Source organism: Aquarana catesbeiana, linkage group LG09 (genome assembly GCF_042186555.1).
Source record: "Aquarana catesbeiana isolate 2022-GZ linkage group LG09, ASM4218655v1, whole genome shotgun sequence".
In the NCBI taxonomy this organism is placed as follows: domain Eukaryota; kingdom Metazoa; phylum Chordata; class Amphibia; order Anura; family Ranidae; genus Aquarana; species Aquarana catesbeiana.
The window spans coordinates 618,963-646,020 of NC_133332.1; the positions used below are offsets into that span (position 1 = coordinate 618,963).

Consider the following 27,058-nt stretch of genomic DNA (forward strand, 5'->3'; position numbering starts at 1 on the left):
GGGGGAGTCAGAGTTGAGGGGGCTCTGGCTGGGATTTGCTCGGGGTTGGCGGGGGGAGTTGGGGTTGGGGGGGCTCTGGCTGGGATTTGCTCGGGGTTGGCGGGGGGAGTTGGGGTTGGGGGGGCTCTGGCTGGGATTTGCTCGGGGTTGGCGGGGGGAGTTGGGGTTGGGGGGGCTCTGGCTGGGATTTGCTCGGGGTTGGCGGGGGGAGTTGGGGTTGGGGGGGCTCTGGCTGGGATTTGCTCGGGGTTGGCGGGGGGAGTTGGGGTTGGGGGGGCTCTGGCTGGGATTTGCTCGGGGTTGGCGGGGGGAGTTGGGGTTGGGGGGGCTCTGGCTGGGATTTGATCGGGGGTGTCACTCTGCAGACGTTGCTCAGTGAAGAATGGAAAGTGAATTTCCCGTGAGTGAGAGAAGGAAATGGTGAGTGGAGGATGGGCGGTGTGTGCGAATGTCACCTAACACACCACATCTCACCCCTCACTGAGGACGACACGAGACCGGGGGGGACAGAGGTGAGTGCGCCCCGATCACTACTGGGGGTAGTGTACAGTCAGTATATATATATATATATAATCTGTATATAGCTATCTCTGTATATGGGGACTGTGTGATGGGTATGTATAATGTATACAGTGTATATATATGAGGGCTATGTGATGTAGATATATAATGTATTCAGTATATATATATATATATGTGGTATCTGCAATGTTAATGAACTTTCCATGGACATCCCGGGACAATATCTGTAATCCTGTCCCCCCATTTATTCTATTTGGAGGGTCCTATGTAACTGGGGGGGGTGTATATGGGGGGGGGTGTTTTATATTTTGGTAGTAAATAATCAATCATTGTTATTGTAATACTTGCTGTGATGTCATGATTGGTGAAGATAGAAGAGAGGATATTGAACGGAGATTACAATGTAGCCATACCCCCCCCCCCGGCAATCATTATCTCCGTGAGAAATGTTTCGGTCTCTCTGTAATATGACTTTATCTCTGAGAGAGATAAGATGAGAATCTATTGGACATTCCATTCCAAAACCGTGACCACTAATTAGAAGTTACTACATCCTTGCATGGCCATTAATACATATGGAGTTCCCCCCCATGGTCATTAATATGGAGTTGCCCTCCCTCACCATCATGGTCATTAATGTGGAGTTGCCCTCCCTCGCCATCATGGGCATTAATATGGAGTTGCCCTCCCTCGCCATCATGGGCATTAATATGGAGTTGCCCTCCCTCGCCATCATGGGCATTAATATGGAGTTGCCCTCCCTCGCCATCATGGGCATTAATATGGAGTTGCCCTCCCTCGCCATCATGGGCATTAATATGGAGTTGGCCTCCTTTGTGGTTTTAACAGCCCCCACTGTTCTGAGAAGGCTTTTCACAACATTTTGCCCAAAGAGCATTTGTGAGGTCAGGTACAGATGTTGGATGTGAAGACCGAAGACCTGGCTCTCAGTCAGCATTACAGATTATCCCAAAGGTGTTCAGTAGGGTTATGGTCAGGACTCTGTACAGGATACACAAGTTCCTCCACACCATACTGGTCAACCCATGTCTTTATGAAGCTGATCCGAACTGGTCAGACCTTGACTTTATGGAGCTGGTCCGAACTGGTCAGACCTTGACTTTATGGAGCTGGTCCGAACTGGTCAGACCTTGACTTTATGGAGCTGGTCCGAACTGGTCAGACCTTGACTTTATGGAGCTGGTTTAAACTGGTCTAACCTTCTTTTTTTTTTTTTTTTTGGAGCATGTTCGAACTGGTCAGACCATGTCTTTATGGAGCTGGTCCGAACTAGTCCCACCATGTATTTATGGGGCTGACTTTGTACACAGGGAGGGTACAGTCATGATAAAACAGAAAAGGATCTTCACAAACTGTTACCACAAAGTTGGAAGATCACAATTGTCTACACTGTCTTTGTATGATGGAGTATTACCAGGACCTTTCACTGAAGACACCTGAACCCCATCATGGAGGGGGGCATATGGTGTATATACATTGTTATAGAGGATGTTACTTCTACTTTGTTAGACGATTGATGGTGGTTATTTGTGGCTCGAATTGCCTGATCACAAAGGAGATAACTAGATGCAAGTGTGGTGCAATTTTCTGCACATGGTTGGCGGCAGAGATGCACCCTATACCGTGTGGATTGTTTTCAGCACTCATCCCCAAAAATCACTCCTCCCGCCAACCTACTGGGGTGTAATGAGCTGCTACACCATATCACATGTTAATATTTACGGTAATCGGTGTTACGTTCAGAAGGTGATGCAGCTGAGGGGAGCGATATTCTGCAGGACACACAACTTCCTCTCCAGAAAGTTCACTGAGGGACATGGTGGGAGCCTGATCAGGGTAGACAATGCTACAGTGTGACATCATGTAAGGGGATCTCTGCATACAGTAGGTAAGGCATTGGTAACAATCTCAATTCACAAGGATAAGGATCGTTATTTTCAGATATGCAACTCTCATTGGACTCAGCTGAAAATAAGTGTCACTCTAATAAAAATAAAGCTCCTTATCTCGGTGTGATAGCTTTGTGAATTGCATCTCTTTTGCATTTTCTTGTTCAGATGGTTAGAAATGGATATGACCACATACACGCTTTGTTGGGTCAGAGCGCATGTAATCTTCAATTTCATTATTACATCATCTTTACTGAACTTCATGAACCTCAGAGGAAATCGCACGACTTTCACCGCGTTCTGCAGCTTCACTGCTGAGAAATATAAGAGAATGGAGGTGATCGTCCTATGCGGCCGGTAAACCCCCCACCCAATCCTAACCCCCCCCACTCCCACATTGTGAAAATGTTGTGTGTTTGATGTTGGCTGGCCTGCGAGGGGAACCAAAACTGCATCAGATACATTCTCCTCACCACTTCCGGCAGGTGACAGAGATCAGACGCTTCTCAGGCTGCAATGTGTGAAAACAAAAGCTGCACGCAAAGCGGAATGTAAAAAAAACTCCCTCCTTTATTCATTCCACAACTTGTATATTTTTATACTGCTTCTATATCAGCATGAAATCTGTACTTATATTATCTACCTACAATCCCATGTATGGGAGCATAACCAGGCTGGGAGAGATCGGGTACTGCCAACCAGTCAGCCTCTATTGCCTAGCACAGTCATGATTTCAGGCATTGGGGGCTGAAAAGGAAAACAGGGGTGACCCAGGAAGCTTCAAAGATTTAGGCCTAAAAAATGGTGTCACTATAATGGCTGTGGAGGACCTTGTACTTTCATAGTGATCCCCACACTTTGGGTATCTCTACATTGACACTGAGATCCCACCTAGGAGGTCTCTGAACATTGACACTGAGATCCCATCCAGGAGGTCTCTGTACATTGACACTGAGATCCCATCCAGGAGGTCTCTGTACATTGACACTGAGATCCCACCCCGGAGGTCTCTATACATTAACACAGGGATTTTACCCAGGAAGTCTCTGTATATTGACACTGAGATCCCACCCAGTAGGTCTCTGAACATTGACACTGAGATCCCGCCCAGGAGGTGTCTGAACATTGACACTGAGATCCCACCCAGGAGGTCTCTGAACATTGACACTGAGATCCCACCCCGGAGGTCTCTTTACATTAACACAGGGATTTTACCCAGGAAGTCTCTGTATATTGACACTGAGATCCCACCCAGTAGGTCTCTGAACATTGACACTGAGATCCCGCCCAGGAGGTCTCTGAACATTGACACTGAGATCCCACCCAGGAGGTCTCCGAACATTGACACTGAGATCCCACCCCGGAGGTCTCTGTACATTAACAAAGGGATTTTACCCAGGAACTCTCTGTATATTGACACTGAGATCCCACCCCGGAGGTCTCTGTACATTGACACAGGAATTTTACCCAGGAAGTCTCTGTATATTGACACTGAGATCCCACCCAGTAGGTCTCTGTACATTGACACAGGGAGTTTACTCAGGAAGTCTCTGAACACTGACACTGAGATCCCACCCAGGAGGTCTCTGTACATTGACACTGAGATCCCGCCCAAGAGGTCTCTGTATATTGACACTAAGATCCCACCCAGTAGGTCTCTGTACATTGACACTGAGATCCCACACATGAGGTCTCTGAGCATTGACACTGAGATCTCACCCAGTAGGTCTCTGTACATTGATACTGAGATCCCACCCAGGAGGTCTCTGTACATTGCCACTGAGATCCCACCCAGGAGGTCTCTGTACATTTACACAGGGATCTCACCCAGGAAGTTTCCGTATATTGACACTGAGATCTCACCCAGGAGGTTTCCGAACATTGACACTGAGATCCCACCTAGGAGGTCTCTGAACATTGACACTGAGATCCCACCCAGGAGGTCTCTGAACATTGACACTGAGATCCCACCCAGGAGGTCTCTGAACATTGACACTTAGATCCCACTCAGGAGTTTTCTGAACATTGACACTGAGATCCCACCCAAGAGGTCTCTGTACATTGACACTGAGATCCCACCCAAGAGGTCTCTGTACAGTGACACTGAGATCCCACCCAGGAGGTCTCTGTACATTGACAATGAGATTCCCACCCAGGAAGTCTCCGAACATTGACACTGAGATCCCACCCAGGAGGTCTCTGAACATTGACACTGAAATCCCACCCAGGAGGTCTCTGAACATTGACACTGGGATTCCACTTAGGAGGTCTCTGAACATTGACACTGAAATCCCACCCAGGAGGTCTCTGTATATTGACACTGGGATCCCGCCCAGGAGGTCTCTGTACATTTACACAGGGATCTCGCCCAAGAAGTCTCTGTATATTGACACTGAGATCCTGCCCAGGAGGTCTCTGAGCATTGACACTGAGATCCAGCCCAGGAGGTCTCTGAACATTGACACTGAGATCCTGCCCAGGAGGTCTCTGAACATTGACACTGAGATCCTGCCCAGGAGGTCTCTGAACATTGACACTGAGATCCCACCCAGTAGGTCTCTGAACATTGACACTGAGATCCCGCCCAGGAGGTCTCGGAACATTGACACTGAGATCCCACCCAGGAGGTCCCTGTACATTGACACTGAGATCCCGCACAAGAGGTCTCTGTATATTGACACTGAGATCCCGCCCAGCAGGTCTCTGAACATTGACACTTAGATCCCACTCAGGAGGTCTCTGAACATTGACACTGAGATCCCGCCCAAGAGGTCTCTGTATATTGACACTGAGATCCCACCCAGTAGGTCTCTGTACATTGACACAGGGAGTTTACTCAGGAAGTCTCTGAACATTGACACTGAGATCCCACCCAGGAGGTCTCTGTACATTGACACTGAGATCCCGCCCAAGAGGTCTCTGTATATTGACACTAAGATCCCACCCAGTAGGTCTCTGTACATTGACACTGAGATCCCACACATGAGGTCTCTGAGCATTGACACTGAGATCTCACCCAGTAGGTCTCTGTACATTGATACTGAGATCCCACCCAGGAGGTCTCTGTACATTGCCACTGAGATCCCACCCAGGAGGTCTCTGTACATTTACACAGGGATCTCACCCAGGAAGTTTCCGTATATTGACACTGAGATCTCACCCAGGAGGTTTCCGAACATTGACACTGAGATCCCGCCCAGGAGGTCTCTCAACATTGACACTGAGATCCCACCCTGGAGGTCTCTGAGCATTGACACTGAGATCCCACCCAAGAGGTCTCTGCATATTGACACTGAGATCCCGCCCAGGAGGTCTCTGAACACTGACACTGAGATCCCACCCAGGAGGTCTCTGAACACTGACACTGAGACCCCACCCAGGAGGTCTCTGAACAGTGACACTGAGATCCCACTTAGGAGGTCTCTGAACATCGACACTGAGATCCCACCCAGGAGGTCTCTGTACATTGACACTGAGATCCCACCCAGGAGGTCTCTGAACACTGACACTGAGATCCCGCCCAGGAGGTCTCTGAACACTGACACTGAGATCCCACCCAGGAGGTCTCTGAACAGGGACACTGAGATCCCACTTAGGAGGTCTCTGAACATTGACACTGAGATCCCACCCAGGAGGTCTCTGTACATTGACACTGAGATCCCACCCAAGAGGTCTCTGTACATTGACACTGAGATCCCACCCAGGAGGTCTCCGAACATTGACACTGAGATCCCACCCAGGAGGTCTCTGAGCATTGACACAGAGATCCCACCCAAGAGGTCTCTGTATATTGACACTGAGATCCCACCCAGGAGGTCTCTGAACATTGACACTGAGATCCCGCCCAAGAGGTCTTTGTATATTGACACTGAGATCCCACCCATGAGGGCTCTGAACATTGACACTGAGATCCCACCCAAGAGGTCTTTGTATATTGACACTGAGATCCCACCCATGAGGGCTCTGAACATTGACACTGAGATCCCACCCTGGAGGTCTCTGAGCATTGACACTGAGATCCCACCCAAGAGGTCTCTGTATATTGACACTGAGATTCCACCCAGGAGGTCTCTGAACATTGACACTGAGATCCCACCCAAGAGGTCTTTGTATATTGACACTGAGATCCCACCCATGAGGGCTCTGAACATTGACACTGAGATCCCACCCTGGAGGTCTCTGAGCATTGACACTGAGATCCCACCCAAGAGGTCTCTGTATATTGACACTGAGATCCCGCCCAGGAGGTCTCTGAACATTGACACTGAGATCCCGTCCAGGAGGTCTCTGAACATTGACACTGAAATCCTGCCCAGGAGTTCTCTGAACATTGACACTGAAATCCCACCCAGGAGGTCTCTGAACATTGACACTGAGATTCCACCCAGGAGGTCTCCGAACATTGACACTGAGATCCCACCCAGGAGGTCTCTGTATATCAACATTGAGATCCCACCCATGAGGTTTCTGAACATTGACACTGAGATCCCGCCCAGGGGGTCTCTGAACATTGACACTGAGATCCTGCCCAATTGGACTCTGTACATTAACACTGAGATCCCACCCAGTAGGTCTCTGTACATTGACAATGAGATCCCACCCAGGAGGTCTCTGAACATTGACATTGAGATCCCACTTAGGAGGTCTCTGAACATTGACACTGAGATCCCACTTAGGAGGTCTCTGAACATTGACACTGAGATCCCGCCCAAGAGGTCTTTGTATATTGACACTGAGATCCCACCCATGAGGGCTCTGAACATTGACACTGAGATCCCACCCAGGAGGTCTCTGAACATTGACACTGAGATCCCGTCCAGGAGGTCTCTGAACATTGACACTGAAATCCTGCCCAGGAGTTCTCTGAACATTGACACTGAAATCCCACCCAGGAGGTCTCTGAACATTGACACTGAGATTCCACCCAGGAGGTCTCCGAACATTGACACTGAGATCCCACCCAGGAGGTCTCTGTATATCAACATTGAGATCCCACCCATGAGGTTTCTGAACATTGACACTGAGATCCCGCCCAGGGGGTCTCTGAACATTGACACTGAGATCCTGCCCAATTGGACTCTGTACATTAACACTGAGATCCCACCCAGTAGGTCTCTGTACATTGACAATGAGATCCCACCCAGGAGGTCTCTGAACATTGACATTGAGATCCCACTTAGGAGGTCTCTGAACATTGACACTGAGATCCCACTTAGGAGGTCTCTGAACATTGACACTGAGATCCCGCCCAAGAGGTCTTTGTATATTGACACTGAGATCCCACCCATGAGGGCTCTGAACATTGACACTGAGATCCCACCCAAGAGGTCTTTGTATATTGACACTGAGATCCCACCCATGAGGGCTCTGAACATTGACACTGAGATCCCACCCTGGAGGTCTCTGAGCATTGACACTGAGATCCCACCCAAGAGGTCTCTGTATATTGACACTGAGATCCCGCCCAGGAGGTCTCTGAACATTGACACTGAGATCCCGTCCAGGAGGTCTCTGAACATTGACACTGAAATCCTGCCCAGGAGTTCTCTGAACATTGACACTGAAATCCCACCCAGGAGGTCTCTGAACATTGACACTGAGATTCCACCCAGGAGGTCTCCGAACATTGACACTGAGATCCCACTCAGGAGGTCTCTGTATATCAACACTGAGATCCCACCCATGAGGTTTCTGAACATTGACACTGAGATCCCGCCCAGGGGGTCTCTGAACATTGACACTGAGATCCTGCCCAATTGGACTCTGTACATTAACACTGAGATCCCACCCAGTAGGTCTCTGTACATTGACAATGAGATCCCACCCAGGAGGTCTCTGAACATTGACATTGAGATCCCACTTAGGAGGTCTCTGAACATTGACACTGAGATCCCACTTAGGAGGTCTCTGAACATTGACACTGAGATCCCGCCCAGGAGGTCTCTGAACATTGACACTGAAATCCCACCCAGGAGTTCTCTGAACATTGACACTGAAATCCCGCCCAGGAGGTCTCTGAACATTGACACTGAGATCCCACCCAGGAGGTCTCTGTATATCAACACTGAGATCCCACCCATGAGGTTTCTGAACATTGACACTGAGATCCCGCCCAGGGGGTCTCTGAACATTGACACTGAGATCCTGCCCAATTGGACTCTGTACATTAACACTGAGATCCCACCCAGTAGGTCTCTGTACATTGACAATGAGATCCCACCCAGGAGGTCTCTGAACATTGACATTGAGATCCCACTTAGGAGGTCTCTGAACATTGACACTGAGATCCCACTTAGGAGGTCTCTGAACATTGACACTGAGATCCCGCCCAGGAGGTCTCTGAACATTGACACTGAAATCCCGCCCAGGAGTTCTCTGAACATTGACACTAAAATCCCGCCCAGGAGGTCTCTGAACATTGACACTGAGATTCCACCCAGGAGGTCTCCGAACATTGACACTGAGATCCCACCCAGGAGGTCTCTGTATATCAACACTGAGATCCCACCCATGAGGTTTCTGAACATTGACACTGAGATCCCGCCCAGGGGGTCTCTGAACATTGACACTGAGATCCTGCCCAATTGGACTCTGTACATTAACACTGAGATCCCACCCAGTAGGTCTCTGTACATTGGCAATGAGATCCCACCCAGGAGGTCTCTGAACATTGACATTGAGATCCCACTTAGGAGGTCTCTGAACATTGACACTGAGATCCCACTTAGGAGGTCTCTGAACATTGACACTGAGATCCCGCCCAGGAGGTCTCTGAACATTGACACTGAAATCCCGCCCAGGAGTTCTCTGAACATTGACACTAAAATCCCGCCCAGGAGGTCTCTGAACATTGACACTGAGATTCCACCCAGGAGGTCTCCGAACATTGACACTGAGATCCCACCCAGGAGGTCTCTGTATATCAACACTGAGATCCCACCCATGAGGTTTCTGAACATTGACACTGAGATCCCGCCCAGGGGGTCTCTGAACATTGACACTGAGATCCTGCCCAATTGGACTCTGTACATTAACACTGAGATCCCACCCAGTAGGTCTCTGTACATTGGCAATGAGATCCCACCCAGGAGGTCTCTGAACATTGACACTGAGATCCCACTTAGGAGGTCTCTGAACATTGACACTGAGATCCCACTTAGGAGGTCTCTGAACATTGACACTGAGATCCCGCCCAGGAGGTCTCTGAACATTGACACTGAGATCCCGCCCAGGAGGTCTCTGTACATTGACACTGAGATCCTGCCCAAGAGGTCTCTGTATATTGACACTGAAATCCCACCCAGGAGGTCTCTGTACATTTACACAGGGATCTCACCTAGAAAGTCTCTGTATATTGACACTGAGATCCCACCCAGGAAGTCTTTGAACATTGACACTGAGATCCCACCCAGGATGTCTCTGAACATTGACACTGAGATCCCACTTAGGAGGTCTCTGAACATTGACACTGAGATCCCACCCAGGAGGTCTCTGTACATTGACACTGAGATCCCACTAAAGAGGTCTCTGTACATTGACACTGAGATCCCACCCAGGAGGTCTCTGAACATTGACACTGAGATCCCACCCAGGAGGTCTCTGAACATTGACATTGAGATCCCACCCAGGAGGTCTCTGTACATTGACACTGAGATCCCACCTAGAAGGTCTCTGTGCACTGACACTGAGATCCCACCCAGGAGGTCTCTGAACATTGACACTGAGATCCCACCCAGGAGGTCTCTGTACATTGACACTGAGATCCCACCTAGGAGGTCTCTGTGCATTGACACTGAGATCCCACCCAGGAGGTCTCTGAACATTGACATTGAAATCCCACCCAGGAGGTCTCTGTACATTGACACTGAGATCCCGCCCAAGAGGTCTCTGTATATTGACACTGAGATCCCACCCAGGAGGTCTCTGTACATTGACACTGAGATCCCACCTAGGAGGTCTCTGTGCATTGACCCTGAGATCCCACCCAGGAGGTCTCTGAACATTGATACTGAGATCCCACCCAGGAGGTCTCTGTGCATTGACCCTGAGATCCCACCCAGGAGGTCTCTGAACATTGACACTGAGATCCCACCCAGGAGGTCTCTGTACATTGACACTGAGATCCCACCTAGGAGGTCTCTGTGCATTGACACTGAGATCCCACCCAGGAGGTCTCTGAACATTGACACTGAGATCCCACCCAGGAGGTCTCTGAACATTGACACTGAGATCCCACACACAGAATCAATAAAAATAAATCTATATTTTTGTTTTTAATTGCTGTTTCCTGATCTTTATATACTTCTCTATCCTCCACTGTGATCTGTATATACTACATGGTCATTCCTTTTCCATTTTCTCTAGCCACTTCAGCCCCGGAAGGTTTTACCCCCTTCCTGACCAGAGCACTTTTTACAATTCGGCACTGCGTCACTTTAACTGCTAATTGCGCGGTCATGCAATGCTGTACCCAAACGAAATTTGCGTCCTTTTCTTCCCACAAATAGAGCTTTCTTTTGATGGTATTTGATCACCTCTGCCGTTTTTATTTTTTGCGCTATACACGGAAAAAGACCGAAAATTTTGAAAAAAAATGATATTTTCTACTTTTTGTTCAAAAAAAAATCCAATAAACTCAATTTTAGTCATACATTTAGGCCAAAATGTATTCAGCCACATGTCTTTGGTAGAAAAAATGTCAATAAGTGTATATTTATTGGTTTGCGCAAAAGTTATAGCGCCTACAAACTAGGGTACATTTTCTGGAATTTACACAGCCTTTAATTTATGACTGCCTATGTCGTTTCTTGAGGTGCTAAAATGGCAGGGCAGTACAAAACCCCCACAAATGACCCCATTTTGGAAAGTAGACACCCCAAGGAATTTGCTGAGAGGCATGTTGAGCCCATTGAATATTCATTTTTTTTGTCCCAAGTGATTGAATAATGACAAAAAAAAAAAAAAATTACAAAAAGTTGTCACTAAATGATATATTGCTCACACAGGCCATGGGCATATGTGGAATTGCACCCCAAAATACATTTAGCTGCTTCTCCTGAGTACGGGGATACCACATGTGTGGGACTTTTTGGGAGCCTAGCCGCGTACGGGGCCCCGAAAACCAAGCACCGCCTTCAGGATTTCTAAGGGTGTAAATTTTTGATTTTACTCCTCACTACCTATCACAGTTTTGAAGGCCATAAAATGCCCAGATGGCATAAACCCCCCAAAATGACCCCATTTTGGAAAGTAGACACCCCAAGCTATTTGCTTTGAGGCATGTTGAGTCCATGGAATGTTTTATATTTTGACACAAGTTGCGGGAAAGTGACAATTTTTTTTTTTTTTTTTTTGCACAAAGTTGTCACTAAATGATATATTGCTCACACAGGCCATGGGCATATGTGGAATTGCACCCCAAAATACATTCTGCTGCTTCTCCTGAGTACGGGGATACCACATGTGTGGGACTTTTTGAGAGCCTAGCCGCGTACGGGGCCCCGAAATCCAATCACTGCCTTCAGGATTTCTAAGGGCGTACATTTTTGATTTTACTCCTCACTACCTATCACAGTTTTGGAGGCCATGGAATGCCCAGGTGGCATAAAACCCCCCCAAATGACCCCATTTTGGAAAGTAGACACCCCAAGCTATTTGCTGAGAGGCATGGTGAGTATTTAGCAGCTCTCATTTGTTTTTGAAAATTAAGAAAGACAAGAAAAAAAAATTTTTTTTTTCTTTTTTCAATTTTCAAAACTTTGTGACAAAAAGTGAGGTCTGCAAAATACTCACTATACCTCTCAGCAAATAGCTTGGGGTGTCTACTTTCCAAAATGGGGTCATTTGGGGGGGTTTTGAACTGTCCTGGCATTTTATGCACAACATTTAGAAGCTTATGTCACACATCACCCACTCTTCTAACCACTTGAAGACAAAGCCCTTTCTGACACTTTTTGATTACATAAAAAAATAATTTTTTTTTGCAAGAAAATTACTTTGAACCACCAAACATTATATATTTTTTTAAAGCAAATGCCCTACAGATTAAAATGGTGGGTGTTTCATTTTTTTTTTTCTCACAGTATTTGCGCAGCGATTTTTCAAACGCATTTTTTGGGGAAAAAACACACTTTTTTAAATTTTAATGCACTAAAACACACTATATTGCCCAAATGTTTGATGAAATAAAAAAGATGATCTTAGGCCGAGTACATGGATACCAAACATGACATGCTTTAAAATTGCGCACAAACGTGCAGTGGGGACAAACTAAATACATTTTTAAAAGCCTTTAAAAGCCTTTACAGGTTACCACTTTAGATTTACAGAGGAGGTCTACTGCTAAAATTACTGCCCTCGATCTGACCTTCGCGGTGATACCTCACATGCATGATGCAATTGCTGTTTACATTTGACACCAGACCGACGCTTGCGTTCGCCTTAGCTTTTTTTTTTTTTTTTTTTTTTTTTTTTCTTTATTATTATTTTTTTTTTTATCTTATTTTTAAACTGTTCCTTTCATTTTTTTTTTTTTTAAATCATTTTTATTGTTATCTCAGGGAATGTAAATATCCCCTATGATAGCAATAGGTAGTGACAGGTACTCTTTTTTGCAAAAATTGGGGTCTATTAGACCCTAGATCTCTCCTCTGCCCTCAAAGCATCTGACCACACCAAGATCGGTGTGATAAAATGCTTCCCCAATTTCCCAATGGCGCTGTTTACATCCGGCGAAATCTAAGTCATAAAATGCTCGTAAAGGGATGGTGAACCCGCGCAGTGGACATAAAGACTTAATTGGTAAAGTTTGGAACTGCTGCCTCCCAACAGGCAGTCACCCTAAAATGGGGACAGCTGAGATATATTAGAAATGATAGACGGGTTTGGCGCTGTTCCTATTTAGTTTCCTACCTCCATATAGGTTACTAGATTAAAATAAATTCTTAGGTGCACCGTGCATATATCAAATATTAAATACAAATTAACAATATGAATTCCCAAGTATACCGTGCATGTGTCAATTAAATATTCTGTTGCAATATTGTGCAATCATAGGTGATACATAGACATAACTTAAATGCTTACATAGTAATATTGCTAGGGAGGGAAGAAAGGGGGGGGAGGGGGGGGGGGAGGAAAAGGGGGGGGGGGGGAAGGGAGAAGGGAGTGAGATAGGGAAGTGGGGAGGGGGTGTAGGAAGTCTGTTCCTAAGGAAAATTACAATAACAAAATAAAGTGCAAATGTGCTGGTGCAATCCAAAAGGCAACAGTGACAAGATAAAAGTGCAAACGTGCTTCAAAATTCTTTAGTAAGTCTCTTGTGTCATATTCTTGTGCTGTGGTGATAATCCTTCACTTATAATATCTCTTTGCTCTAAAAGTGCAGCCACTCACCAGATCACTTCACCCCTGCGGGGGTAGTAGGCAGTTACAGTTTTATCGCCACTGTACAGCGATCGCTGGCGGGCTCAGGATCATGGTATATCATATATAAAAAGAGAGGGAGTGCCCATAGCGTAAAATTGCTTTAAAAAAGTTTTATTACACAAAATGAAAGGGTACTCACACTTTTACGGTAAAAATCAAGCGAAATGGTAAAAACGTCAAAACCGTCATTAATATCCTTCAGCGCTGGTACAGGAGGTGATGTTTGGGAAGCACAGATTAGGCCACGCCCTACGCGTTTCGTCGTTAGGACGTCTACGGGAGCGTATAAAATGCTCGTAGCTTCCGGTTTCTTAGGCCATAGAGATGTTTGGAGCCACTCTGGTCTCTGATCAGCTCTATGGTCAGCTGGCTGAATCACCGGCTGCATTCTCAGGTTCCCTGTTGAGACAGGAGAGCCAGAGAAATACACGAAAGACGTTGGGGGGGGGGTCATTCCCTCCCACTGCTTGTAAAAGCAGTCTAGAGGCTAATTAGCTGCTAGGATTGCTTTTACATGAAAGCCGACCGCTGGCTGAAAAGAATTATACCAAGATGATACCTAAACCTGCAGGCATCATTCTGGTATAACCACTCAAAGTCGTGAATGGCGTACCTGAAGACAAAAAAATGGTTAACAATAAAGCACAGTAAACGGTAAGGTATAAAAAATTGCATATCTGAAAAACAAACATGATAAAACATAATAACAATAAAACATTGCAGAATAGAATACAGTAAAAAAGAGCAGAACAAGAGAGAGAGAATAGAGAGAGAGAGAACAATAAAACGACAACTATTTTCTTTTTATTTTATATTTTTGTGTTTTTTTTTTTTTTTTTACACTTTTTTTGTAACTGTAACTTTTATAACTGTAACCGGTTCCAGGTTCGGGTCTCTCAGAATGCGATGGCATCTTGGGAGACCCTGTGAAAGTGTGCCTAGTCTGTGCAATGCTGTACCCTACGCTAATACTCAACTAGTGAATGGTAGCGTTCAAAACATTCACCAATGCAAAGACCAGGATTGTCAGGACAGGAGGGACAATAATAGCGGGTGTCACGCCTATATCCGCGCTTGCTGCAGACACAACATCTTTTTTGGGGGGGGTTCGTTGGGTAGGGGTACTCGGGAGGACATAAAGAAAATGCCTCTCATGCAGCCGACTGCATTTGGTTGGGGATGTGAATGGGGGAAGTACGGGCGCTGCAGAAGCGGTGGGTTCCCAATTAGGATTGGCGAATGCAGCAGGAAGGGCACTATGGGCACGACGGGCCTGTGTTTGTCTTCTTGGTGGCAGCGGGACACTACTTGTGCTTGCCACCTCACCAGCTTGAACTGCACTTATGGGACTCGCCACGTCACCAAGTGTTACTGCAGTGCTGGTTTGACTACGACCGGGGTGTACTAGGCCGCTGGCGCTTGCCAGTTCACCAAAATACTACCAAAAAAACTGTTAGCGATCGCAGGGATCAGGCCTGACTCTGCGAACGCTGCAGTTATGCGTTTAGTGTTTTGTAAGTGACAGTGATCGATCGATACTGCACTTGGGTGGGCTGGGCTGGGCGGAGGGACAAAACGCAGGTGCTAGCAGGTATCTGGGCTGATCCCGCTAACACTGCGTTTTTGGGAACCCTAAACTGCTGGGGACGCTAGTATAGATCTGATCAGATCAGATATTGATCCGATCAGATACTATACCACTAAGGGAGGCGTATGCTGCGTGCGTGGGTGTTAGCGCTACTGGCACTAACCTGACGCTGCCTGGGGCTGGTGCTTGCCAGTTCACCAAAACGCTACTAAGAAAACTGTTAGCGATCGCAGGGATCAGGCCTGACTCTGCGAACGCTGCAGTTATGCGTTTTGTGTTTTGTAAGTGACAGTGATCGATCGATACTGCACTTGGGTGGGCTGGGCCGGGCGGAGGGGCACAACGCAGGTGCTAGCGGGTATCTGGGCTGATCCCGCTAACACTGCGTTTTTGGGAACCCTAAACTGCTGGGGACGCTAGTATAGATCTGATCGGATCAGATATTGATCCGTTCAGATACTATACCACTAAGGGAGGCGTATGCTGCGTGCGTGGGTGTTAGCGGTACTGGCGCTAATCTGACGCTGCCTGGGGCGACGTATATCACCGCCGGGCGATCAGGGGGCTAAACCTTTATTCGGTAATAAACGGCGGGTGCCCTGACACTATAAAAAATAAACAAACTAACCAGCGTCACCCGTAACGGTTATACAGTGATCAGTGGTGAAAGGGTTAACTAGGGGGCAATCAAGGGGTTAAAACATTTATTAGGTAGTATATGGGGGTCCCTGTCGCTATAAAACGCTGACGGCGAACCTAAATATTTACGTCCCTAACTAGCGTCACCAGCGACACTAATACAGCGATCAGAAAAATGATCGCTTAGTGACACTGGTGACAGGGGGTGATCAAGGGGTTAAAACTTTATTAGGGGGGGTTAGGGGGGTACCCTAGACCTAAAGGGGGCCTAACACTCACTGCCCTGACACTGTAACTGTCACAAACTGACACCAATACAGTAATCAGAAAAAAAAAAAAAAAAAATACTGCTTGCTGTCAGTTTGTGACAGGGGGGGGGTGATTGGGGGGGGATCGGGGGGGGATCGGGGGTGTAAAGTATGCCTGGCATGTTCTACTGTGTGTGTGTGTTGTGCACTTACATGTCTTCTCTCCTCGGTGACGGAACGGAAACTGCCGAGCCGAGGAGAGATGACATCACATCCTCTGCCTGTGTGAAACTACACACAGGCAGGGGAGGATTCCGATTGGCTGGGAGCGATCGCGAGGGGGGGGCCACGATCGGATGGTCTCCCCCTCGCCTCCCGACGCTCCCAGTCAAATGCCGACCGCCGCTGGCACCGGGGGGGGGGTCTGATCGGACCCCCCGCCCGCGGGAGGCAGATCACGTACAGGTACGTGATTCTGCCTGCCCGTGCCATTCTGCCGCCGTATATGTGCGTTAGGCGGTCGGCAAGTGGCTAGACAGTACTTTGCAAAACTATCCACCCCTCACAAAATTTTCCTCCATTTCTAATCTTAGGAAAGTTGAAAGTAAAATGGATTTATTTTGTGTTTTTATAACCTAATTTACAAAACATTCTTACTTTGAAATTGAGTTATTTTAATGTGAGAAAAAACACAAAAGCCCATGTTTGTTGGTTGAATCATTTTCCCCCTTCCCCCAACCTAAAGGTCAGGACTTGGTAGAAGAACATTTGGATGCAGCTGGGGATGCACATCAAGATCTAGCAGTTTCCCCTGTTCTTCTTCTCACAATCACTCATGTTCGGTCTGGTTGGTTGGGGATGGTTGAAGATAGAACAATGTCAAAAGCTTGACAAAGATTCACAGGTTCTTATTTGTAGGTCTGGCCTGGTGTTTTACATCCTTTTCCAGCTGGTAGGTGACTCTCCACCCTGCCCTCAGATCTCATCCTTGTTCAACAAGAAGGTGACCCTCAACGCCAACCCTCAGATCTCATCCTTGTCTGACAGGAAGGTGACCCTCAACCCCAACCTCAGATCTCATCCTTGTTCAACAAGAAGGTGACCCTCAACCCCAACCTCAGATCTCATCCTTGTCTGACAAGAAGGTGACCCTCAACCCCAACCTCAGATCTCATCCTTGTTCAACAAGAAGGTGACCCTCAACCCCAACCTCAGATCTCATCCTTGTCTGACAGGAAGGTGACCCTCAACCCCAACCTCAGATCTCATCCTTGTTCAACAAGAAGGTGACCCTCAACCCCAACCTCAGATCTCATCCTTGTCTGACAGGAAGGTGACCCTCAACCCCAACCTCAGATCTCATCCTTGTCTGACAGGAAGGTGACCCTCAACCCCAACCTCAGATCTCATCCTTGTCTGACAGGAAGGTGACCCTCAACGCCAACCCTCAGATCTCATCTTTGTTCTGATGGGAAGGTGACCTGCCACCCTGGTCTCAGATCTCATCCTTGTCTGACAGGAAGATAACCCTCAGCCCCAGATTTAAATCCCATCTTTGTCCAACAGAAAGGTGACCTTCCATTCCAGCCACTTACAATTTCATTCTTTTGTGAGAGGAAGGTGACCTGGTCTTAGATGTCACCTCTATTTGATGCAAAGGTTTCAGGCCCAGCCTTGGACATATCCTTGTCTGACAGGAAGGTGACCCTCCACCCTAGACTCAGACCCCATCCATGTCTGACAATGTTACTTTGTATCTCTCTATCTTCCATCTGATCAATGTTTATAAACAATGTTACTTTGTATTTCTCTATCTCCCTCTGATCAATGTTACTATTATATGGGGGTAGGGATTAGGGATTAGGGATTAGCACACCCATGTGAATGAGCCCTTTTTTTCGGCATTCGTTAAGGTTAGCAGCTTTTCAAAATGATTGTCCTCTATATAACCCGATTATCTCTAATCACAATGTAACCCTCCGATGACTTCATCTTCTACATAACATGAAAAGCACCCAAATCTCCTCCGTCAGATCTCACACTCCTCTGTGATTGCTGCTGACCGCTCATTTCCCCTCCATTATCACATATGAGGGAAACGTCTAAAGATTTCCCACAGGTGACAAATAAGAAATCTGTAACATGGAAATCTGCCAATCAGAGCAACCAAAACCTAAGAAAGAGAAGAGGATTACCAAACAAATCTCGTCCCATCACCAAAATCATTAACCCCTTCTTTTCCTTCCTCTATAACTCTCCTCTCCTGAAATACTCTGCTGGAGGACTCTGCTCCTTCCTCTATAACTCTCCTCTCCTGAAATACTCTGCTCCTTCCTCTATAACTCTCCTCTCCTGAAATACTCTGCTCCTTCCTCTATAACTCTCCTCTCCTGAAATACTCTGCTGGAGGACTCCTCTCCTTCCTCTATAACTCTCCTCTCCTGAAATACTCTGCTGGAGGACTCCTCTCCTTCCTCTATAACTCTCCTCTCCTGAAATACTCTGCACTGCTGGAGGACTCTGCTCCTTCCTCTATAACTCTCCTCTCCTGAAATACTCTGCACTGCTGGAGGACTCTGCTCCTTCCTCTATAACTCTCCTCTCCTGAAATACTCTGCTGGAGGACTCTGCTCCTTCCTCTATAACTCTCCTCTCCTGAAATACTCTGCTCCTTCCTCTATAACTCTCCTCTCCTGAAATACTCTGCTGGAGGACTCTGCTCCTTCCTCTATAACTCTCCTCTCCTGAAATACTCTGCTGGAGGACTTCTCTCCTTCCTCTATAACTCTCCTCTCCTGAAATACTCTGCTGGAGGACTCTGCTCCTTCCTCTATAACTCTCCTCTCCTGAAATACTCTGCACTGCTGGAGGACTCTGCTCCTTCCTCTATAACTCTCCTCTCCTGAAATACTCTGCACTGCTGGAGGACTCTGCTCCTTCCTCTATAACTCTCCTCTCCTGAAATACTCTGCTGGAGGACTCTGCTCCTTCCTCTATAACTCTCCTCTCCTGAAATACTCTGCTGGAGGACTCTGCTCCTTCCTCTATAACTCTCCTCTCCTGAAATACTCTCCTCTGCTGGAGGACTCTGCTCCTTCCTCTATAACTCTCCTCTCCTGAAATACTCTGCTGGAGGACTCTGCTCCTTCCTCCATAACTCTCCTCTCCTGAAATACTCTGCACTGCTGGAGGACTCTGCTCCTTCCTCTATAACTCTCCTCTCCTGAAATACTCTGCTGGAGGACTCTGCTCCTTCCTCTATAACTCTCCTCTCCTGAAATACTCTCCTCTGCTGGAGGACTCTGCTCCTTCCTCTATAACTCTCCTCTCCTGAAATACTCTGCTGGAGGACTCTGCTCCTTCCTCTATAACTCTCCTCTCCTGAAATACTCTGCACTGCTGGAGGACTCTGCTCCTTCCTCTATAACTCTCCTCTCCTGAAATACTCTGCTGGAGGACTCTGCTCCTTCCTCTATAACTCTCCTCTCCTGAAATACTCTCCTCTGCTGGAGGACTCTGCTCCTTCCTCTATAACTCTCCTCTCCTGAAATACTCTGCTGGAGGACTCTGCTCCTTCCTCTATAACTCTCCTCTCCTGAAATACTCTGCTGGAGGACTCCTCTCCTTCCTCTATAACTCTCCTCTCCTGAAATACTCTGCTCTGCTGGAGGACTCTGCTCCTTCCTCTATAACTCTCCTCTCCTGAAATACTCTGCACTGCTGGAGGACTATGCTCCTTCCTCTATAACTCTCCTCTCCTGAAATACTCTGCTGGAGGACTCTGCTCCTTCCTCTATAACTCTCCTCTCCTGAAATACTCTGCTCTGCTGGAGGACTCTGCTCCTTCCTCTATAACTCTCCTCTCCTGAAATACTCTGCTCTGCTGGAGGACTCTGCTCCTTCCTCCATAACTCTCCTCTCCTGAAATACTCTGCACTGCTGGAGGACTCTGCTCCTTCCTCTATAACTCTCCTCTCCTGAAATACTCTGCACTGCTGGAGGACTCTGCTCCTTCCTCTATAACTCTCCTCTCCTGAAATACTCTCCTGGAGGACTCTGCTCCTTCCTCTATAACTCTCCTCTCCTGAAATACTCTGCACTGCTGGAGGACTCATCTCCTTCCTCTATAACTCTCCTCTCCTGAAATACTCTGCTCTGCTGGAGGACTCTGCTTCTTCCTCTATAACTCTCCTCTCCTGAAATACTCTGCTCTGCTGGAGGACTCCTCTCCTTCCTCCATAACTCTCCTCTCCTGAAATACTCTGCTGGAGGACTCTGCTCCTTCCTCTATAACTCTCCTCTCCTGAAATACTCTGCTGGAGGACTCTGCTCCTTCCTCTATAACTCTCCTCTCCTGAAATACTCTGCACTGCTGGAGGACTCTGCTCCTTCCTCTATAACTCTCCTCTCCTGAAATACTCTGCTCTGCTGGAGGACTCTGCTCCTTCCTCTATAACTCTCCTCTCCTGAAATACTCTGCACTGCTGGAGGACTCTGCTCCTTCCTCTATAACTCTCCTCTCCTGAAATACTCTGCTGGAGGACTCTGCTCCTCCCTCTATAACTCTCCTCTCCTGAAATACTCTGCACTGCTGGAGGACTCTGCTCCTTCCTCTATAACTCTCCTCTCCTGAAATACTCTGCACTGCTGGAGGACTCTGCTCCTTCCTCTATAACTCTCCTCTCCTGAAATACTCTGCTCTGCTGGAGGACTCTGCTCCTTCCTCTATAACTCTCCTCTCCTGAAATACTCTGCACTGCTGGAGGACTCCTCTCCTTCCTCTATAACTCTCCTCTCCTGAAATACTCTGCACTGCTGGAGGACTCTGCTCCTTCCTCTATAACTCTCCTCTCCTGAAATACTCTGCACTGCTGGAGGACTCTGCTCCTTCCTCTATAACTCTCCTCTCCTGAAATACTCTGCACTGCTGGAGGACTCTGCTCCTTCCTCTATAACTCTCCTCTTCTGAAATACTCTGCACTGCTGGAGGACTCCTCTCCTTCCTCTATAACTCTCCTCTCCTGAAATACTCTGCTCTGCTGGAGGACTCCTCTCCTTCCTCTATAACTCTCCTCTCCTGAAATACTCTGCACTGCTGGAGGACTCTGCTCCTTCCTCTATAACTCTCCTCTCCTGAAATACTCTGCACTGCTGGAGGACTCTGCTCCTTCCTCTATAACTCTCCTCTCCTGAAATACTCTGCTCTGCTGGAGGACTCTGCTCCTTCCTCTATAACTCTCCTCTCCTGAAATACTCTGCACTGCTGGAGGACTCATCTCCTTCCTCTATAACTCTCCTCTCCTGAAATACTCTGCTCTGCTGGAGGACTCTGCTCCTTCCTCTATAACTCTCCTCTCCTGAAATACTCTGCACTGCTGGAGGACTCATCTCCTTCCTCTATAACTCTCCTCTCCTGAAATACTCTGCTGGAGGACTCTGCTCCTTCCTCTATAACTCTCCTCTCCTGAAATACTCTGCACTGCTGGAGGACTCTGCTCCTTCCTCTATAACTCTCCTCTCCTGAAATACTCTGCTGGAGGACTCTGCTCCTTCCTCTATAACTCTCCTCTCCTGAAATACTCTGCACTGCTGGAGGACTCTGCTCCTTCCTCTATAACTCTCCTCTCCTGAAATACTCTGCTGGAGGACTCTGCTCCTTCCTCTATAACTCTCCTCTCCTGAAATACTCTGCACTGCTGGAGGACTCATCTCCTTCCTCTATAACTCTCCTCTCCTGAAATACTCTGCTCTGCTGGAGGACTCTGCTCCTTCCTCTATAACTCTCCTCTCCTGAAATACTCTGCACTGCTGGAGGACTCTGCTCCTTCCTCTATAACTCTCCTCTCCTGAAATACTCTGCTCTGCTGGAGGACTCTGCTCCTTCCTCTATAACTCTCCTCTCCTGAAATACTCTGCACTGCTGGAGGACTCTGCTCCTTCCTCTATAACTCTCCTCTCCTGAAATACTCTGCTCTGCTGGAGGACTCTGCTCCTTCCTCTATAACTCTCCTCTCCTGAAATACTCTCCTGGAGGACTCTGCTCCTTCTTCTATAACTCTCCTCTCCTGAAATACTCTGCACTGCTGGAGGACTCTGCTCCTTCCTCTATGTCCTCATTTGATCGGTCTCATCCTGTCTCTTCTCCTTTTCTCTCATTCTCTTCTCTTGCCATGTTAGACATTGTTGGGCTTCCTCTGCCGCGGGTCACATGGAATCCGCTTTGTCCTCATTGGTCGGATTTCCTCAGCCAGATAAATATAGACTCAGGTTGGGATTTTGTGTTGCTGACGGTATCCAGGTTCTCTCTGACAGTGTCATATTTCAGATATGTTTATGAAGGAAGGCATATACAGCTAATGTGTTCCAGCATGCTGGAGAATTTGTTTCTCTGTGTTATGATCTGATCCTTGGACACCCCTCCCCCCCCCCCGGTGCCAATCTGGGGCTCCTCCCCCACCATGGATCTGGGGCTCCTCCCCCATCATGGATGTGAGGGTCCCCCCATCATGGATCTGGGGCTCCTCCCTGTCATGGATCTGGGGCTCATCCCCCATCATGGATCTGAGGGTCCGCCCCATCATGAATCTGAGGGTCCCCCATCATGGATCTGGGGCTCCTCCCTTGTCATGGATCTGGGGCTCCTCCCTTGTCATGGATCTGGGTCTCCTCCCCCACCAAGGATATGGGGCACCTCCCCTGTCATGGATCTGGGGCTCCTCCTCATCATTGATCTGTGGCTCCTCCCCATAATAGATCTGGGGCTCCTCCCCCATCATGGATCTGAGGGTCCCCCATCATGGATCTGGGGCTCCTCCCTGTCATGGATCTGGGGCTCATCCCCCATCATGGATCTGAGGGTCCGCCCCATCATGAATCTGAGGGTCCCCCATCATGGATCTGGGGCTCCTCCCTTGTCATGGATCTGGGGCTCCTCCCTTGTCATGGATCTGGGTCTCCTCCCCCACCAAGGATATGGGGCACCTCCCCTGTCATGGATCTGGGGCTCCTCCTCATCATTGATCTGTGGCTCCTCCCCATCATAGATCTGGGGCTCCTCCCCCATCATGGATCTGAGGGTCCCCCATCATGGATCTGGGGCTCCTCCCCTGTCATGGATCTAAGGCTCCTCCCCCATCATATATCTGAGGGTCCACCTATTATGGATCTGGGGCTCCTCCCCATCATACATCTGGGCTCCTCCCCCATCATGGATCTGGGGCTCCTCCCCGTAATGGATCTGTGGCCCCTTCCCCATCATGTATCTGGGGCTCCTCCCCCACCATGGACCTGGGGCTCCTCCCCTGTCATGGATCTGGGGCTCTGCCCCATCATGGATCTTGGGCTCCTCCCCCATCATGGATCTGAGGGTCCCCCCATCATGGATCTGGGGCTCCTCCCCCATCATGGATCTGGGGCTCCTCCCCCATCATGGATCTGGGGCTCCTCCCCCGTCATGGATTTGCGGATCCCCCTATCATGGTTCTGGGGCTCCTCCCCATCATGGATCTGAGGGTCCCCCATCATGGATCTGGGGCTCCTCCCCGTCATGGATCTGGGGCTCCTCCCCCATCATGGATCTGGGGCTCCTCCCCGTAATGGATCTGTGGCCCCTCCCCCGTCATGGATCTGGGGCTCCTCCCCCCCATGGACCTGGGGCTCCTCCCCTGTCATGGATCTGAGGGTCCCCATCATGGTTCTAGGTTACTTCTCTGTCATTGATCTGGGTCCCCCGTCATGATCTGGGGCTCCTCCGCCGCCATGGATCTGGGGCTCCTCCCCCGTCATGGATTTGTGGATCCCCCCATCATGGATCTGGGGCTCCTCCCCTGTCATGGATCTAAGGGTCCCCCCATCATGGATCTGGGGCTCCTCCCTGTCATGGATCTGGTTCTCTGCCCCATCATGGATCCAGGCTCTTCCCCCTTAATGGATCTGAGGGTCCCCCCATCATGGATCTGGGGCTCCTCCCCCATCATGGATCTGGGGCTCATCCCCCATCATGGATCTGAGGGTCCGCCCCATCATGAATCTGAGGGTCCCTCATCATGGATCTGGGGCTCCTCCCTTGTCATGGATCTGGGGCTCCTCCTCCACCAAGGATATGGGGCACCTCCCCGGTCATGGATCTGGGGCTGCTCCTCATTATTGATATGTGGCTCCTCCCCATCATAGATCTGGGGCTCCTCCCCCATCATGGATCTGAGGGTCCACCCATTATGGATCTGGGGCTTCTCCCCAATCATACATCTGGGCTCCTCCCCCATCATGGATCTGTGGCCCCTCCCCCATCATGTATCTGGGGCTCCTCCCCCACCATGGACCTGTGGCTCCTCCCCTGTCATGGATCTGGGGCTCCGCCCCATAATGGATCTGGGGCTCCTCCCCCATCATGGATCTGAGGGTCCCCACATCATGGATCTGGGGTTCCTCCCCCATCATGGATCTGGGGCTCCTCCCCCATCATGGATCTGGGGCTCCTCCCCGTCATGGATTTGCGGATCCCCCCATCATGGTTCTGAGGCTCCTCCCCCATCATGGATCTGGGGCTCCTCCCTGTCATGGATCTGGGGCTCCTCCCCCGTCATGGATCTGGGGCTCCTCCCCCATCATGGATCTGGGGCTCCTCCCCGTCATGGATCTGGGGCTCCTCCCCCATCATGGATCTGGGGCTCCTCCCCCATCATGGATCTGGGGCTCCTCCCCGTCATGGATCTGGGGCTCCTCCCCCATCATGGATCTGGGGCTCCTCCCCTGTCATGGATCTGGGGCTCCTCCCCCATCATGGATCTGGGGCTCCTCCCCGTCATGGATTTGCGGATCCCCCCATCATGGTTCTGGGGCTCCTCCCCCATCATGGATCTGGGGCTCCTTCCTGTCATGGATCTGGGGCTCCACCCCCGTCATGGATCTGGGGCTCCTCCCCATCATGGATCTGAGGGCCCCCCATCATGGATCTGGGGCTCCTCCCCCATCATGGATCTGGGGCTCCTCCCCGTCATGGATTTGCAGATCCCCCCATCATTGTTCTGGGGCTCCTCCCTCATCATGGATCTGGGGCTCCTCCCTGTCATGGATCTGGGGCTCCTCCCCCGTCATGGATCTGGGGCTCCTCCCCCGTCATGGATCTGGGGCTCCTCCCCCATCATGGATCTGGGGCTCCTCCCCTTCATGGATCTGGGGCTCCTCCCGCGTCACGGATCTGGGGCTCCTTCCTGTCATGGATCTGGGGCTCCTCCCCTGTCATGGATCTGGGGCTCCTCCCCCATCATGGATCTGGGGCTCCTCCCCGTCATGGATCTGGGGCTCCTCCCCCATCATGGATCTGGGGCTCCTCCCCCATCATGGATCTGGGGCTCCTCCCCGTCATGGATCTGGGGCTCCTCCCCCATCATGGATCTGGGGCTCCTCCCCTGTCATGGATCTGGGGCTCCTCCCCCATCATGGATCTGGGGCTCCTCCCCGTCATGGATTTGCGGATCCCCCCATCATGGTTCTGGGGCTCCTCCCCCATCATGGATCTGGGGCTCCTTCCTGTCATGGATCTGGGGCTCCACCCCCGTCATGGATCTGGGGCTCCTCCCCATCATGGATCTGAGGGCCCCCCATCATGGATCTGGGGCTCCTCCCCCATCATGGATCTGGGGCTCCTCCCCGTCATGGATTTGCAGATCCCCCCATCATTGTTCTGGGGCTCCTCCCTCATCATGGATCTGGGGCTCCTCCCTGTCATGGATCTGGGGCTCCTCCCCCGTCATGGATCTGGGGCTCCTCCCCCGTCATGGATCTGGGGCTCCTCCCCCATCATGGATCTGGGGCTCCTCCCCTTCATGGATCTGGGGCTCCTCCCGCGTCACGGATCTGGGGCTCCTCCCCCGTCATGGATCTGGGGCTCCTTCCTGTCATGGATCTGGGGCTCCTCCCCTGTCATGGATCTGGGGCTCCTCCCCCATCATGGATCTGGGGCTCCTCCCCGTCATGGATCTGGGGCTCCTCCCCCGTCATGGATCTGGGGCTCCTCCCACATCATGGATCTGGGGCTCCTCCCCCATCATGGATTTGCGGATCCCCATCATGGTTCTGGGGCTCCTCCCCCATCATGGATCTGGGGCTCCTCCCTGTCATGGATCTGGGGCTCCTCCCCCTTCGTGGATCTGGGGCTCCTCCCCCATCATGGATCTGGGGCTCCTCCCACATCATGGATCTGGGGCTCCTCCCCCGTCATGGATCTGGGGCTCCTCCCCCATCATGGATCTGGGGCTCCTCCCCGTCATGGATCTGGGCTCCTCCCCCATCATGGATCTGAGGGTCCCCCATCATGGATCTGGGGCTCATCCCCCGTCATGGATCTGGGGCTCCTACCCCGTCATGGATCTGGGGCTCCTCCCCGTCATGGATCTGGGGCTCCTCCCCCGTCATGGATCTTGGGCTCCTCCCCATCATGGATCTGGGACTCCTCCCCCGTCATGGATTTGCGGATCCCCCATCATGGTTCTGGGGCTCCTCCCCCATCATGGATCTGGGGCTCCTCCCTGTCATGGATCTGGGGCTCCTCCCCCGTCATGGATCTGGCGCTCCTCCCCCATCATGGATCTGGGGCACCTCCCCCGTCATGAATCTGGGGCTCCTCCCCCGTCATGGATCTGGGGCTCCTCCCCCATCATGGATCTGAGGGTCCCCCATCATGGATCTGGGGCTCCTCCCCCATCATGGATCTGGGGCTCCTC

At 49.8% G+C, this 27,058-nt stretch overlaps 1 protein-coding gene across 1 annotated transcript in view; it reads left to right on the plus strand.

Moving 5' to 3' along the window:
* The first annotated feature begins 383 nt into the window (after positions 1 to 383).
* GPR174 (G protein-coupled receptor 174) overlaps positions 384 to 27,058 on the plus strand; it is a 47,239-nt gene continuing 20,564 nt past the window's right edge. Inside the window, exon 1 of the mRNA XM_073598044.1 lies at positions 384 to 512. The gene's annotated coding sequence lies outside the window, so the exon portion shown is untranslated. The remainder of the gene's footprint in view (positions 513 to 27,058) is intronic.